The following is an 18,596-nucleotide window of genomic DNA, read 5'->3' as shown; positions in this document are numbered from 1 at the left end:
TCTTAAGTGAAATGTTACCATGGCAAACGAAGAGGAAGAGGTGGGGGCGGGCTAGCATCATTGCTCTGAGGGTACAGAAACCCTCAGTGCTACTAATGTATTGATGAAAATGGTTCAGAGCTGACTGTAGCTTCATCAGACGAGAGGCTTGTGTAGACAAGGCGTTTTTGCTGTAGGCCAACTAGTAATTGTTTGCCAGGCTGAGACAAAGCATCCGTATGCTGTCGGATATTTGACCAAAATAATCGTAGTTATTGAGTTTTTTTAGACTCTCAACAAATGGACCTGATGATGACTTGACTAAATCGTTCCCTCCAGAGCCAGAATCCAAAGACAAGTTTCCACAAAGTGTACAGTAGATATCTCTGTAGTATACAAATAACATGTAGCAAATATAAACTTTATGGAATATCCTGGTCAACCTAATACAGTTTTCTCCAACAGGCAAAGTGCATCCAATCAATTAACATCAGCGCTGCCTACCCATTTATGCCAGATGACATTTTTGATTGGAAGCTTGTTAGGAAAACACGTTCCCATTCTGGTGCTTTCCCCTGTCCTGTCTTTGGGAATTCTGACCGGCAGTTCTATTATGAGCTCCCTCCTAGCACTGGCTTTGGCAAATGCGGAAAAGGGGTCCAGATGGCCATACACAGTCTCTGTCTCCCAATCAAATTAGTGGATTTCATCAGTGGGAGAGTGTGATGATGCTGTGGTGACTGATGCATTGTCCCCCAAGACTCACAAAGAGAATCAATTATCTCCGGTGAACGAGAGGAAACACTGAATGGATGTAGCGTGTTTGCCTCTCTGCTAACACTGCCCTGCCAGTCCTCCAGAAGTCCCTGCTCTCTCTGTCTATGTGGCCCAGTGTCAAGTACTGTTTGTGCCAGAGGAATAGTATAGAATAGAATAGTATAGAATAGAGGAATAGTGTCAAATCAAAGCTTTTTGCTTCACATATCCAGGCAAAAAAAAAACAGCCGAAAAAGTCGCTAATTGGACTAAAGTACAGTAGCATATCTTAAGGATTTGGAAACATCATAGGAAGTGCTGTGGGTAAACTGGCTGTCAGCTCTACCGAGCAACATGGCCTTACACGTGAGAGGTCCCGTGGTTCCCCAGCTGAGATGTGAGGCGTGAGAAGGTCTGGCTGTCAGCCTCGGAGGGCCGGGAGCCTCGGGGAACTGGAAGCCCCCTACAGAGGAGAGGAGGAGCCCCCCTCTCCTGTCTCCTTGGCTGGGGACAGATCCCTCGACAGGAGCGAGACCTGGAGATGGAGGCACAATCGTATCGTGATCGAATCTCCCCAAAAAGACACTGATTAGGATATTGATGTAAAGACAACGTCTCCCCCAACTGTCGTCTACGAAATGTCCACTAAATGTCACAGCTGCATAACCAGCCAATTAACAGATCCTGTGGTTGGACCAGCTTGCGCTCCAACTGACAGAACGATCCAGAAGATTTCCTTCGTTTCGGAGATGGGTTTATTCGGTGCGTTGGTTTTGGAGCCATGGTAACCACCATTGTTTGTTTTTATTGTCCTGGCTCATGTTTAGTCATGATCGCAGCCCGTGAGGCGTGCTAGGGGTGTATGGGCTGGGTGGGCAGGGTTAAAGTACATTTCTGTTCCTCGTGAACAATCACCATGGTAACCGCTAGCGCCCATTGGCAATGACTCCTAGATTGTGATTTTAATTTTGGAAAAACTACTCCTAAAAAGAATTACGCTGGAAATGCCAGAAATTTGATGTAGTGTTTGGCTGTTTAGGTGTTGTTAGGATGATGTTGGCTCTGTCTGGGTAGTGTTGTGATGGTGTTTGGTCTGTCTGGGTAGTGTTGGGATGATGTTTGGTCTGTCTGGGTATTGTTGTGATGGTGTTTGGTCTGTCTGGGTAGTGTGATGGTGTTGGGTCTGTCTGGGTAGTGTTGTGATGGTGTTTGGTCTGTCTGGGTAGTGTGATGGTGTTTGGTCTGTCTGGGTAGTGGGATGGTGTTGGGTCTGTCTGGGTAGTGTTGGGATGGTGTTGGGTCTGTCTGGGTAGTGGGATGGTGTTGGGTCTGTCTGGGTAGTGTGATGGTGTTAGGTCTGTGTGGGTAGTGTTGGGATGGTGTTTGGTCTGTCTGGGTAGTGTTGGGATGGTGTTGGGTCTGTCTGGGTAGTGTTGGGATGGTGTTTGGTCTGTCTGAGTGGTGTTGGGATGGTGTTTGGTCTGTCTGGGTAGTGTTGGGATGGTGTTTGGTCTGTCTGGGCAGTGTTGGGATGGTGTTTGGTCTGTCAGGATGTCTACAGGTACCACAGACTCTCCTTATCTAGGCTGGTGAGGAATCTGAAAGCCAACCTGCAGCACGGAGTAGTGGGATTACGAGGACCAGACAGCGACTCACGGTTACCTCCTGGCCTGGTAATTAGTCCCAGTAGACAGGATCTCTCCATCCGGGCTTTTAGCAGAAATTTTTCAGACAGAGCTAATGTTCCGCTTCAACATTTTTATTTCCTTTCCGGCAAATAGCTGTATAAATTTTTACCCGAGCTCCCCTCAAACATCTTGTTAATATGCTAATAGATGAATGGTTAATACACTGATGTGATCTTTGCGATAGGGCACACAGGATGTCTTGTGTGGTGGCGCGAGAGCCACGTTATCTGGATTCTGGCCTTTTTAATTAGAATTTATGGTTGAAGAGCCTCCTGGAATGATCACCCTTCCTGACAGTGGGAACTAATCCTAAACATGCTGACTCTCCTTCCACACGTTAAAAATCACTGCATTAGAAGTCACACATAATGCAGGATCACTGACTTTCTGCGGATTTTTTTTTTTTCTCTTAAAAAATGGCGTACGATAATTCCGACAAATTAATTCCTATTAGACAGAGACATTCTCAAAATGTTGGACAATATTCAGAAGGACACGATAATGAGGTTCTAAGTGAGATGGCTTTAAAACCAGACAGAGCTGCTTCTGGGTTCTCACAATTTCCTGTGAAGTGACTCACTGAATTTAAATGTCATCGGTGCTCATCAAGTGGTAGGTGCGGTCCAACAATCGTAAAATAGGAGTTTAAATTAAGATTCCCTTCAGTGAACTCAGATTAGCGAGACTCCCCTACCCTGTGCTAAGACTCCAGCTTTGTATTCTACCACATCCTTTTTACAATAACCCTAAGAAACCTTAACAAAACATCAGTATTCAGAGCAGACTCCTCCGTGACAAGGGATGTGTTACAGGGTGAAATCAGGGTTCCACAAAGGTGTAAATCCAACTGTACATTTGACTCATTCCTAGATGTCATTTCCCTGAGGGGCTTTTTAAATGTTCTGCTATCCCTCTGTGGTTGCACGGCAGAAGCTGGCGACCGTTCTCTCTACTCGGCCGGCTCCGTTGCTCATCCGTTACCCTAATGCATTTTTTAACAGGGACCAGACACTGTCAGTGGGCCGGTATTCCCCTGCTAATGGCGGGAAGCGCGCTAGTGCGGTATGGCGAAAACCGTTCAGGATGCGTACCGGGGCTCCTGTGTCCTTAAGGCGTGATAGACTTGTCCAGCTTGATGCATTTCATGGCACCACTAATCACCTTGGCTGTTGCACAGCCATGCATCTGAGGCACTGGGAACAGTGTAATGATGCTGGAGAGCTAGAGGAAGTTAGAGAGAGCCTTCTGAAAGCTTTTTGTAGATAAGAGCTTTGTTTTCATGTGCTCTACACTGTTTACCCCACGCCCCCCCCCCCCTCTCCCCCTTCCCCCCCCGTCGCCCCCTCCCCCCTCGCCGGCAACAGCTACAAAAAAAACATTTTGGACGCGCTGATATACAGCATGAAGAAAATTCAGCCTTGATGATTTTCCGTCGGTGCTTGGCAACCGGGGAAAACTGTACACATACTCTAACACTTCTCCTTGGGATCTCAAAGGGAACTGCCACTCGGCGACAATTTACTGCAGCCTCGCTGGCCCTGTTCAACGTTCAAGGTCCGAAGTTTTCAGACTTCGGTAGTGAATGACTGCATTTGGCAAGAACTATCTCCTACAATTGGTTCTTCTCAACACTATTTGTTTTCTTCTCACAAAAAAAAAAACTCTTACGCCTTACTCTCCCTTCAACATTCAAGGAATGGACACCATGTTTGTAACCAGTCACTGGCTCAAACAGAAGAGGATTTTAGGGGGTCTCACCTGTAAGCTACAACAATAGACCATGAACTCCATACGGTAGGTCTGTCATTAACAATCAACTACAGCTAACCAAAAGTCCCTAGGTCAGAATGCACAATATAAAACTAAATGTACTGGTTAAGATTAAGGTAATTACACAGTCAAATGTTTGGAGTGAGTGGGCCTGTTTAACATCACATGCAGTTGTCCAGTCTGTTATTTGACAGTGAAATGACCTAGTGAAGGTTAGTGGAGAGCTTGCTGCTTATTTGATCCTTTTCCTTTTGCACAATTCAAATACAGTACTCAGTGCAGAAAAGATCAATACATTCATTTGTTTACTGGTGGAGGGTTAATGTACTGCAGATATTGAACCAGGAATGGCCCTGGACTCTGGACTCTGTGTTCGATAAAGGTACTGCTCCGGCCTGAATCAACGGAACATGGCAATGTTTTCTAATGATTCTATGTTGATCTGATGTTGAACACATCTTAATAGCTCCTGATTTTTCTGGTTTTTCACTGCACTCACACAGACCTGCATAAGGAAACTCAGTAATTCATGCCTGGTTTTATTGACGTTCATTCATTCGAAGTTCTTTCATAGAATGACAAGAATGTATTTCTCTGTGGAAAGGACACATCCGTTTTTTAATAAAGAATTTAAATACATACGACTGAATGGGCTCAATATAAGTGATGTATTAAATTTGGAACTGATGACCAAACCCTGGTGTTTCCGGCCTGACAGTTCTGGCTAAAATAAAGATATTTCAATTTCCTAATGTGAAGACAGAACTCAACTGCCTTTGATTTCATATTCAGTGACTTATTAGACTCACAAATTTAATCTTATAGTCACACATTTCTAACATAATAGTTTAGGCCCCAAAACATTACCAATAAAGCTTATGTTTCATCTCCATCAGATTGAGGATGACTAACCGGTCTTAAATTGTTGAAGTATTGGCAATTCAACGAGGAGGGAACCAGATGGATATCCTGGTTAATCTTTTAGTGGGACAGATCAAACGAAAGAGGCCTCTGGAGCCTTCTCCATGCAGCAACTTGTAACTTTAAAGATTAAACGTCTCATCTCTCCACAGCTTGTCATGAAAGCCCGGGTGAGTTCACGTCACATAATGTCACAGATTAGGCCATTTTACAGAGAACAGCACAAACAAACAAAATACTAATGAGCCCTTTCTGACGTGTTGAAGAAGCTTAAACCAGAAAGGGTTCCATGTAACATAACCAGAAAGCATTGCACTTTAGTTTCATTACTTGACTTGTTAACAGTTGATACCACGCATCCATGCAGTACTGTATCCACTGTAAAGAGACCCAACTCTATCCTATCATACTTAACCATCCGTTTAAGTTAGTCTTCTGCTTCACAAAACAATTGTTCCCACAGTTGCTCGTGGCTACTGAGCAGGTTAACAACATTGGATGGACACCGGACTGTCACTCAGTCAGGTCAGAGTAACTCTGACCAGCTGGTCGGCCTGTCTGCCCTTGAAGTTAGGTTAGTTACTCCCTGAAGCACAATCCCTCTCCCCCATCCTGCCCCTCACCCTTCACTCTGCCCTCCCCCCTCTCCCCTCTTTCCCCCCTCAGGAACTCTGTGAATTGCCAGCTTCAATAAGGGACGTCCACAACATCTGTTTGGGATGGGAGGCTGGTTTCAGACGCATTTCATCTGCTTCATTATTCATCCTGCCTTGACAGATACATGCTAGAGAAAGCATCCACGAGCTTAAAAAAACGAGTAGATTCTCATTAGCCTTCGATGTTATATTTCTTCCTCCTTACTTTCACATAAAACCTGGTAAAGAGCACGCAGCGCGAGTGTAGAGCAGTCACCAACGGGTCAGCTGGGCTGTACATACACCCCCCTCCTCCTCCCTCCCTCCCTCCCTCCCTCCCTCCCTCCCTCCCTCCCTCCCTCCCTCCCTCCCTCCCTCCCTCCCTCCCTCCCTCCCTCCCTCGCATACAGCCTAAGAATGCTCTGCAAGCTTCTGGAATATCAGAAGCTTCTGGAACACCACACCTTCTGGAACGCCACACCTTCTGGAATACCACATCTGGAATACCACACATTCTGGAATACTGGAAGCTTCTAGAACACAAAACCTGGTCAATAACCCAATGGGCTTCTGGGTTTACGGTTAGGGCTGTGTCTGAATGGACTGTGTCACTTCAAACGTTTACAAACAGCATGACATATTACATGTTGCACAGGCTGTTTTCAACAGATGTGTTGTTTGTTTAATGGATTGACCACAGATGGAAACCATGAAAAGGTAAATTCTCTGGAGAGATCAGTCCTCAGAATGACACATCAAAGCGTGTAGCCATCGCATGGAGCCATCCCAGAGCTTGTTCTTTGTGGAGAATTCATACATTCCCCTCTCATGTATCTGAACTCAATCTCTGTGGGTGCTTTCTCTTTCACAGTGGAGAAGGTGGGTCCATGCTGAAGACGCAGGGGTTCTTTATGTTCAGCAGATCAAGGCCAGTATGACAGGGGCTTCAACTGCACATGATGCCCTGTCTCTGCTTACATTGATGGTTAGCACATTTTGCAGATATTTTCATCCATTGCGACGTACCAATAGTGCACAGAGAGAGTACATCAGAAGTGCATAGCTCACAATGTTATAATGGTCAGAGTCTAGGAATAGTCTGTATTTAGAAGCAATATCGCCAAGTAACCGCATCTCAGCTACCAGGCACTGTAAACAAAAAGAGAATTCCTGCCCTAGACCAACTATGCTAAAGCACATCTCAATCAGCTGCCTATTCCCAGTGGTCTCCGGAGAGCAAGAGAAGGTTAGTGGGGCGACCAGGAAGCTGAGAACTCAGTCCCAACCTTCAAATGGACATCTCTGTCACTTCAGCCTGGGGGACGCACGACCAGAACTAAGCCAAGGTGTCCATCTTGAAGACACTTCATCTTCTTCCTCATCTCGTCCCCTGGAAGACCTTTGTTGGGTTGCACAAAAGACTGAACCGGTCCAGTTAAGAGAGGTGATTATGAGGCCTTTTATCAACACCATGGCACCATCTATAAACTCTTAAAGGTTGAACCTGCGTCATCATGTACCCATGTATATTGTGCATGTTTCCATCCACACTAATTAATATTGGCAACGTTTTTATTGGGATTTTTTTATGACTGTGTTTAATGTCTTGCAGCAGAAACATCAAATAAAAAATCTCTATATTACAATAGAATAAACAAATGCCAGAGGTTCAAGGAAAATGTCACTTGTTTACTGTGACAACCCAGGGTAAAGGAATTAGGTTCTGTAAATACTGGAGGTTGGAGGTTTCAGTAAATGTTTAGTTGTAAAAAGTTTAAAGCTAGGGCTGAAGGTTATTGTAGTCCCTTTTACCACATCATATACACACCCACACACACACACACACATCTGCGAATGCCCCAACTGAAACCTTAGTGTCCAGAAAAAGGATTGGAAAGTGTCGAGAGAAGAAATGAAAGCCATTATCAAGATTTACCCTGGCATCCTTTACCTGTTAGGAAAGAGTGCCTTTGGCTCTCGAGTACAGAAACTGTCCAAGGCACTGTGTGGCATGTCAGAGCAGTGGTAAACACAGTACAGAAACATCTTACCAATGTGGAAAATACCTATATATGAATGGACAGGCCTGCATTGATTCTCACCTCCACTGGCTATTTCTGCTCCGCTATCTGCAACACTCACCTTGGTACACTAATGTAAAATGGCAAGACTGTGTCCTGCAGACTGGCATATCCTCCGTCCTCTAGGGATTCAGGTCCTCTGGTGTTGATGAGAAATTGTAGTCAAACACCTGCTCGAATGACCAGCACTGTAGCATTCAGCTATGGGCAATTCACACTGAACATGTGAAAGAATAATTAATATTCAAAGTATGTTTGCTATCTGCAGAGGAATACGAATGCATTCTTACACGACATGAAAAAAATTATCATTTAGCAAATGCTTTTAACCATATTTTAGGTAAATGTATTTTCTTTATATTTTCCTGATGCTATTTTCTCTCTCACTCTAAACACATGTTGGTGTTTTGTGGTCATGCTTGGCTGGTGAGTCTCTGTTTTAGAGCTAACACAATGACAAAAGTCATTGAGGTTTGAGTCACGAAATCGCCGGTCAACCAATACGCGGAAGTCCTGTCTTATCTGTGTCAAACAGACCTTAGAAAACATCTGAGCCAGTTTTCGATTCCGGTTGGCGAGAGAGCGAGAGACTGCCTGACTAAGCTCAGGATGCAGAAAGAGAGGGTTTCAGTTGTTCTGTTGAACCTCCACAATCGTTTCTGCTTCACAGAACACCACAGAGCAATAAGTCTAAGGGAGGAATGGGTTCGACACACTCATTTTTATAGCTTGCAATCATATGAATGCAAAATGTTACACTTGGCCAACGTTCGCCCTCACCGTGGATCAAACACGGCATCTCCGACATCTTAAGCACGACAGATGAAAGTGAAAGAGAGACATAAAGAGAAAGAGAGAGAAAAAGAGAGAGAGCTAAAGAGAGAGACAGAGAGACAGGAAAAGGGGGAGACAGAGAAAGGGAGAGAGAGAGAGACAGAGAGGGAAAGGGGGAGACAGAGAGAGGGAGAGAGAGTGAGAAACAGAGAGAGAGAGAAAGAGAGATAACCTCACAAGACCGCCGCTCCGTTGTTTGAAAACTGGTGTTGAACAGATAGGTGCTAAAGGTGAACGGCAGGTACATAACACAGTGGAGCTGTGAGAGTTACTCACTCATTCCCGCACACCTACTTCTGACGAGGCCCGAATGTGCTCAATATTCAACAGTTTGATTCAAATACAAGCTGATTCCAAGAAAACAGTTTCTTTGTTTAGGGTGGGGGCATTTTAAAACTTTTTTATTTTTTTTCATTATTATTTTACAATTCCTTGCACTGTACATTCATGTCAGACAATTCATTTTCAAGTTGACACAGATATAAAAAACAGCCGTTCCAGAAGCCCCCTGCGGTTCCTAGATCATTACGGTGTCTTCCCTACTGCTCCTGTTGCTCTGGCAGCCCAGAAAGACATGACAACAACAAAGGTCTTTTTCCTTTTCTTTCTTCAACTTCATCAAAAGGCATCCAGCGTTCCTGCTGCATAGCCACTTCCTCTTGGTTCTGCCGCTCAGCCGGGCTGCTCCACCCAGACAGACTGCTGAGTGGTGTTTCAGCTGTCAACATCAATCCAGCGCGTCCGGACAGAGACATCTGTCACTCGGCCCGCGCCCGAATCTGGCACCGAGAACACAACATGTTAAATGAATAAGAAAAAGATTTTAGGAACAGAGTTTAAATCATTTTCTGACTGGATGTAGGTGGATGCAATGGGATTGGGGAGGTATGTGTGTGTGTTTTACCAATTTCCCAGAATCCTCTTTGACATACACTCACTTCAATAAAAATGAGGCTGCCATCTTTGCCAGTGCGGTAGAATCAATCACTGGTGACAAGGACTATTAGCTGGCAGCTGGTGACACAACATGACGTTCTTTTCCTGGGAGTGTGAGTGTACCATTTCACCTCAACCAGCCAGTATCCTCCCTCTGCTCCCGGCAAAACTAATGACCAGGAAGTGAGAGGTGAGAGGGTGGAGGAGGGACCCACGGATAAACCAGGAAGCAGACCCAGCAAGGTGGAGGAGGAGAGGAGGGGCAATGGGGGAGGAGGAGAGGAAGGAGAGATGTAGTAGAGGAGGAGAGGAGGGGGAGATAGGGGAGGAGGAGAGGAGGGGAGATGGGGGAGGAAGAGAGGAAGGAGAGATGGAGAAGAGGAGGAGAGGAGGGGGAGATAGGGGAGGAGGAGAGGAGGGAGAGATGTAGTAGAGGAGGAGAGGAGGGGGAGATGGAGAAGAGGAGGACAGGAGGGGGAGATAGGGGAGGAGGAGAGGAGGGAGAGATGTAGTAGAGGAGGAGAGGAGGGGGAGATGGAGAAGAGGAGGACAGGAGGGGGAGATAGGGGAGGAGGAGAGGAGGGAGAGATGGAGAAGAGGAGGAGAGGAGGGAGAGATGGGGGAGGAAGAGAGGGAAGTGAAATGGACTTTATCAAAGTTTGATTAGGTTGATCGATCAAGGTTTCTGTATAGGTGTTGGTCATTGTCTGATCCTCTGGACTGTTTTTTAAATCACACAGAGCATGGTAGACAGATGCAGTACAGTATACTTACAGGTACTGTGCTATCCATGTTTTCAGGTTGCTGTCGATGTCAGATTACATGTGCTACAAAGTGGAATAATCCTGAATCAGTAGGCCCGTTTATCGAAACAACACAGTCTAAATCTCTGTTTACGTAGATCGTTTACAACAGGGGGAATCTACACGCTCCATCTCCTGGAATCACACGCCAGCATCTCTAATCACTGCACTGGGCACAGACCGCAGAGTTAAAGGTAGGGTATGAAAAATAGACCGGGGGCCAAGTCGTGACTGCACCATTTCCTGTGAGGCGAAGAGAGAGGGAGGGAGGGGGGTAGGCAGGAAGGGGTGTAAAGAGGGAGGGAGGGGGGTAGAGAGGGAGGGAGGGAGGGAAGGGGTTGGAGAGGGAGGGAGGGAAGGAAGGAGGGAGGGGGGTGGAGAGGGAGGGAGGGGGCTGGAAAGGGAGGGAGGAAGGGAGGGAGGGGAGAAGGAGGGGGGTAAAGAGGGAGGGAGGGAGGAAAGAGGGAGGCAAGGAGGGAGGGGGGAAGGAGGGGGGTAAAGAGGGAGGGAGGGACTTCCCCCCAAACTCCCCAGAGGATCTCCTCTCTGGCTGCTGGGCTTTGAGGCCTCTCCTGGAGCAGGCCTGCTAACTCCATTCCAGCGGGGATCTGGAACCCTCTGAGAAGTGGTCTGACACACTTCACAGTGATTCCATTACAGGCACTGCCCACAGTGGCTCTTGGTAATACAATTTGTTATTTACAGTATAGATTTCTTCCAGAGAAGAGGAAGAGAAGAAAATGCATGGAGGGGAAGCCCAGTGCCACACCTGTGACTGTAATCACGTTGTTGAAGCTAATGCAGGCCTTATCTACGGGTGTTGCTGTGATGAGATTTTAATGTTGTCACAAGGTTTTCCTGGGATCATCTATCATTTATGTTTCTGTCAAACACAATAAATTGTTTTGCGGGGAGAGAGAGAGGGAGATAGTGAGAGAGAGAGTAAGGGAGGGAAAGAGAGACAGGGAGATAGTGAATGAGAGAGAGAGAGAGGGAGGGAAAGAGAGGGAGGGAGGGAAAAAGAGAGAGGGAGGGAGAGAGAGAGAAAGACAGATAGTGAGAGAGAGAGAGAAAGAGAGATAGTGAGAGAGAGAGTGTCAGGGAAGGAGGGAAAGAGAGAGAGGGAGAAAGAGAGTGAGAGAAAGAGAAATAGTGAGAGAGAGATCGTGAGAGACATGAAGAGAAGAAAAGAGACAGAGAGCGAGCCACGATAGAGAGCGAGATCAAGATGGATGGAAAAAGAAAAAATGAGTTTTGTAAACATGTTGAGAAAGAGAGGAATATATATAGAGAGAGGTACACAAGAGAGGCGTTCTCTCCGTAACCAAACATGTGGATCTGGGCACACGTCTCTCCTCTCGTAGCTCTCCCAGTCCTCCAGATGAGAAGTGACTCATCCGCGCTGCTACGCAGCCATGCCGGTGTTGCTAAGATACTGCATGGAAACGGTGGCCTCCCCACATGTCACACATTAGCGTAATGTGGCTCCAGTGAGTATGTCACTCTGTGCACCACCATCACCCACAAGGCAAGTACTCCTCCTCTGCCAGCATCCCCTCCACCTCCCCTCACCCCTACCTCCCCTCACCCCACCTCCCTTCACCCTCACCTCTCCTCACCCCCACCTCCCTCCACCCCCACCTCCCCTCACCCCCACCCCCACCTCCCTCACCCCCACCTCCCCTCACCCCCACCTCCCTCACCCCCACCTTCCCTCACCCCCACCTCCCTCACCCCCACCTCCCCTCACCCTCACCCCCACCTCCCCTCACCCCCCCGTGTGCCCTCTTCCCCTGCACACACTTCACGTCTCTCAGTTCTCCAACAAAACAAGCCCCTTCACACCCCTGCTGTTACAGTCTGCATTCCATGGTAGCTCGGAGATACAGTAGTTCGCATTTTAAGTCGCGCGCACAAACGCCCACATTTCTCTAGTCCAATGACCAAAACAATCCACACTCCCGTCTGTGTGTCTTTGCAAAACAACCCCCACCCTTCCTTCCTTGTTTAATTTTCTGCATGGCTCCAACTGTATTTATCTGTTGTGACAAGAGCCGGTATAATTCACAGTTGCCTCTTCCCAAACATCTGCAGAGAGACCATGAATGTTGCTTGGTTTCGCCCGGGGGGGAGAGCTGATATGCAGAGGCCACTTGATGTGCATCTGAGTTTGTGTGTGTGTGTTTGTGCACTTGTGTGTGTGCACGCTCAACCCTCCATCCTGATGACACTGGCTACATGAGGCATCATATACTCCAACACTGATTGGCTCAGAGGGGCACTGAGATCATGAATGATTTATTGATACATATTGTATATTATCCAACGGCTACTGTTGCCGCGACAACAAAGACAACAACAACCTCATCCAAAGCTCAACCCTACAAATACAGGAAACATTCAGAAACATATATATAAGATTAACCTACAGGGCCCCAAAGGGAACTCACTTCTCTTTGCGCGTTAAGTTTGAAACCGATACATTACAACCTTGACTTGATGCGTCTGTGCCATTATCTTTTACTGCCTAAGAGACTTACCTTTAGATCATGTCTGCCCCGACTCCTCGAGAGCACTTCTATCCGTCCAGAACTAATTTGGGCAGAATCGTTTTTACCTTGGCGGCTGCAGAGTAGCGCTGCCAAGCGAGGTGAGAGTGATGTTCTCATCATTAGGAATGGTACAATTAAAGCAAACCTTGTGGAAAGCGAGCCTTGAGGCTCACAAGCGAGACTCTGTCTGATGGAGATGTATTAGTTGCTTAAAACGATCCTCGCCTTTGTCTTTGAGTCGACCTATTTGGAAAATCTCCCATCTCACATGGCCTCAGAGACCCCTGTAAGCCACATCCTTTCCATCAACAACACCAGATGACTATGAAAATACAAACAAATAAACGTTTTGTTTAACTCAAATCTTGATGTTATCATCTGAGTGTGACTAAAGAAAAAGCAGTTTAATTGGGGTGGTGCTGGTGAAGGAGTCCCCTTGCACCAGATAGCCCAGAGACAAGCAGCTCGGTGTTCTGGGGTGTCTCCCTTTACATATGAGGTCATCGCCCTGTATGGCTGTCTCGCTCGGCTCGAAACCATGTCGATGGCCTCTCAGCTCACCTCTAGCCCCTGGCAGTCCCTCGAGGTGTCGGTCTTCCCAAGACTCATGCATCTTCCCGCTTAAAGATGTTGCCCAGAGGCCCCTACCACCACGAACTGACATCGTAATTGGGACGAGTCCTGCTATGGACAGTACAGCTCTCTGCCCTGAGGGCTGAGACAAACTACATCTGCCAGGAACCAGGAACCAGGAACCAGGAACCAGGGTCGGAGGTCGGACCAACCTAGATTGCGATGTGTCAGTTGTATTTTATTCCGCGGGCAGTTCAAGTTTAAGAGGGTCGCTCGATTCTCACGGGATGTGGTCCTCCCTTGTCGTGGACTCAAAGAGCGCTCGGATGATAAAACAGGGGTCAGATGATAAAACAGGGGTCAGATGATAAAACAGGGGTCAGATGGCTGAGCGGGTAGGGAATCAGGCTATTTATCAGAAGGTTGCCGGTTCGATTCCCAGGCGTGCTCCCAGTACTGTAAGTCGCTCTGGATAAGAGCGTCTGCTAAATGACTAAATGTAAAACGCAGGCCCGTCCCTTATCAGCCTCCTGATGAGAAGACTCTGTCCCCTGCACTGTACCACTGTACCACTGTACCACTGCGATCAGGGGGATCAAGGGCAGCGATCTGTGCCCTTGTCACAGCGAAAGGGAAGCTGGGGTGGTGACGGTGGAGTGCGTGGTCGCACGGAGAGGCCGCGACAAGCGGGATCGTCCCCTCCCTGGCCACGTCGATGAACGCAACATCTGTTTGCTCTGATTGGACTGGTCTGGAATGGGTCGGGGCTCTGAACCCTGACCCTCTGCAGCCATCAGGCTGGTTGGACGTCTGACTCCACGGACTGGACAGCAGGGAGTTAGGATGCTTTTGGTTCGGTAGCGGTGAGTTGTTGACCTCGTGCACAGTGAGGTCTGTGGAGGAGGAGAATACTAGGGATGTGAAATAAAATATGACTACACAGGAGATTCTCCCAGCGGTGTTTCTAGTTAAGTATTAATCATTTTACGTGTTCCACCCTCCCATGAAGGTCAGATTCAGGAGGCCCTGTCTGCTTGGAACAGATCCTGTTTCATCATCTCATTCCATACCTTACCTTCTGGGACCTCAGGAAGGATATATTCTACCTCTTGAAGCTAACCATGATGCCTCAGTCCACCTCAGGTGTCCAATGACACGGTGAAGCTCTGTCTCTTCAGACGTACTGTCAATCAATGTTATTTATTTATCATTCATAAAGCGACACACAACACAGGGTGGGATTTGAACCTGGGACCTCTTGACCTGCAGCCAAATGCTCTACCCTCTGAGCCTAGAGGGAGTGTGAGGATCGACTGTGAGGAGTTCTGGAGGGTGATGGGTGTGTCTCCTTGGCTGGGAACTTCTAAAGGATGTTTTGCAGAAAGTGATTGACAGACAAGTCTCACAAGGACAATGTACAGCTGTGTGGAGAAAATGGTGAGAGAGAGAGGGAGGGGAGGGAGAGGGGGAGAGAGATGGAGAGGGAGAGAGGGAGAAAAGGAGGGAGAGAGAGAGCGTGAGAAGGGAGAGTGAGAGAGGAAAGAGAGAGCGTATCCAATGCTTTTAGTGTTCCTATGTGAATTGTTAAAAAAAGGGGAGGGTATACCATTACATTAAACACGAAGATCCATAACCTTTAATCCTTCCTTTCCTTTTAACCTATTAATTAATGTGACATTCTGAGTGATCGGGGGTCGTGCGGGTGAAGTGGAGGAGCGGGGGTTTGAAGGGGGGCTGGGGGAGAGGGGGGGGGGGTTCAGAGAATATATCTTCGAAACAGGAACTGCATGCCGTCGCAGGTATAGAACATCAATCTCCGCCCCCATCTCTCCCGCTTACCTCGTCTCCTCCTTCTTTCTTTCCCCTTCCCCCTCGTCTCCTCTTCCTCTCACCCTGTCTTCCCCCTCCCCAGGAGCCCCCCCCCCCCTGATCCCCCACCCCCCTTTCCCCCACAACGCCTGAGCTGGGATTAGAGCACCTATAGATTTCACCCCAGCCTCCACTTCATCAGGCTCCTCATTAATCCACTGGTTAACATAACAATGGCCATTGTTCTCACCCCCGCCCACTGTCACACCCTCTAGTGTGTGCTGGAGCCAAGATAAAAACCTAAAGAGTAACCCCCCCTGCTTCCTTCTCAGCTTCTGGTCCACATCTTTGCAGAGTGTCACAGGCTAATAAACCACCCATATATGTAGCTCTATGGCCAAAGGGCTTGGCGCTTAATCTTTAAACCCCTGTGCCGGAGGAGAGAGCGATAGTCCGGACGCTGCTGGAGCCGAGCTGGATGTGGATGAGACAACAAAGGACCGGAACATTCTGACCCGCAGGTGACCTCAGCTACGTCTTCTTCAGGTTAGACCCTGTCACTTCATGGGGACATTTTGAGCCTTTTTTTTTTTTTTTAACACTTTCCTTTTCTACTCCCTCCATTCCACATGTGTGATACAGTATGCTGTGTATCCTACACGACTATGACAGCCTGATGACAGGTCTTTGAATTGGGAACACATGAGATAATATATACACTATGTTGCCAATTTTGTGATTTTCTTTCCAATGATTAGAGTGTCGACGGAGCACCACAGACTGTAGTTGAGCGGGACTCGCCAAGTTAATATTTCAACAGATATTGATTGCTTTGAGAAACACACAGCCAGACACAGACGGGGTGCTTTAATGTTGGGTAGGATCTCTGTGAGCTGGGTGATGGATCGAGGAGCCTTCGGGTAGTCCACACCTTTTCAAAGATGGATGCGGTCCACCCATTCAAGCACACATTCTCGACGAAGCTCGTTCCGTCCACGGCACACACACTGAGCTCAAACAGAATAGCACATCACCGCGATTCATATTTCTTCGGTCTAGACACTCAATCACGTCTTCCCTAACAGCAACATGGAGTTTCATCAACAGAGGGGCTTGGCGTCCGCACTGGGACTTCCTGCGGTATGTATAGCCTACCGTCGCCATGAGTGATGGCACTAACGTGAATAAACCGGAGATGTTTGATGTGCGACTCTTCATTCATAAATGGAGGCCTACATGTGTGATTTTGTGTTCACTGCAACCATAATGAGCTGTGAGAGGAATATTTATCATGGAGTGGAAAGCGCAAGGTTCTTTTAATATAAGTATGCTGAAGGAAAACACAATGGATGAAAGCACTGTATCTTTATTCAATGTAAAGAACAGCCAAACCTGGACAGAGGGATGAATAAAACATTTTTTGTCTTCAGCCCCACAAACAAACCTTCACAATAGAGCAAACTTAACACTTTTAGAAACAAGAAAACTAATAAAAACAAACAAAAAAATGACTTTATCTCTGACAGACTTAAATCTTCACATCTCACTCTTAAAAACAACAGCGTAGCGAGAGGTAAACATTATGAACCGACTCCTCAGAGAACTTACTGTCTTCACATCAACAATACGGTGTCAATCGTTGCAGAAATGCTGGTTATAGATCAGTTTTTCTGTTAAAGATCAGAAGAGATTCATTTATGTTGGTATCTTACCTATGACAAGATTAATTACAGGACGGCACAGTAACATCATCTTTAGGAGACGGAGCAGCGACATCATCTTTAGGAGACGGAGCAGCGACATCATCTTTAGGAGACGGAGCAGCTACATCATCTTTAGGAGACGGAACAGCTTCCACACAGGTCAGGCAACTAGATCACTGAAAGTTGGCAAATGTTCTTTGCTCAGTTATTTTGGGGGAGAAGAGATCAACAGTGCATGACGCAGCCTCACACTTACCAGAACACAAAGTCTGGCAAAGTCCACAACTCACAAAATGTATAATTTATTTGATCATAGCAAGCACAAGCAAGCAATAGCAGTCTAACCAATCAATACGTCAAACTATTCTAGGGTGGCTTTAAATATTCATGGGCATATTCTAACAGGGCCTATTTTCCTTAGTGCGTGCAAGACGAAAAATTATTTAGCTTTAAATATGATAGACTGGAATGCCCACCTTGTCAAGCCAGTCAAGAGGAATTAGAGTTTCCACTGAGTGATGTTGACCCTTGTGTGTCTTGTGTCACCCTCCGTAATGGTGGCTGACAGGTTCTTCTGTATGAACCTTGCTACTGTCACTTTAACAACCAGGGCAATTTGCTAATAGTGGCAGGGGTCTGAAACTAGTCAGCGCCGAGTGTTGTTGCAGCTCTGAAACAGATTAATTTACTTCAGTCAGACAGGTCAACGGACCATCAAATGGAAAATATTCACCCTCAAAACCCTGATGATTGTCGAGTGGTCTTGGCCTGGCAATGTGAATGTAATATCTGAAATCAGCGCCCCGATTAGTGTCTTTATCACTGCCCTCTTGTTAACCTCACCACCAATCTGTCTAAATGCCCAGCATGCAACATTCTTAAGGAAATTGTTTTTTATCAAACTCTCTGGCTTGAAGGTCATTTGCCACATCACAATGTATGGCAATGAGGGATATACTGAATGGTGGAGGGAAGTTACATGTCCTATGTACCCAGACTAAATCGAAGCAGAACTCTCAGTATCATATTTTCGGCACAGCTTTCTCATAATCCTGTCATCCCTCTACAACGTGAGTATCAAGGCTGTACTGTAACTCCAAGGGGACGTGTGCACGAGCTGGCTGTGCCAGTGTCTGCATGCTTCCACGTCGCAGGAAATGACAACGTTCTCGAGAGCATCCAGGTGACCCCCCCTGGGTTCACCCAAGCATGACGGTACAGACAGCGCTCCTGTACCGTGCCCTTGTTCTGTTCAACTACTTTTTCTGCATCGGATCACAGTGTCAACACAACACAGAGAAAGAGAGGGACTATTAGCATGCTCCATAGCTCAGCCCATGGAACAGACGTTATCACCAAGAGACATGGGATTGATGTTTCAATGAGCCACTTGTCACCTGACGACATCCACAGATGTCCCTTCTCCCCTTCTCCCTCTGAGAACCCCCGGTCTCTTTTGTACTTTTTTGCAGACATGTTACGTCAACGTCCTTGAAATCCCAACTGCCTCCTATGTGCGCATGGAACACGCCCAGCCCCTGTCATAACGTCTAGAT

Source organism: Hypomesus transpacificus, chromosome 5 (assembly GCF_021917145.1).
Source record: "Hypomesus transpacificus isolate Combined female chromosome 5, fHypTra1, whole genome shotgun sequence".
Lineage (NCBI taxonomy): Eukaryota > Metazoa > Chordata > Actinopteri > Osmeriformes > Osmeridae > Hypomesus > Hypomesus transpacificus.
The sequence above is the reverse complement of the archived record's forward strand: the minus strand, read 5'-3'. Positions refer to the sequence as shown.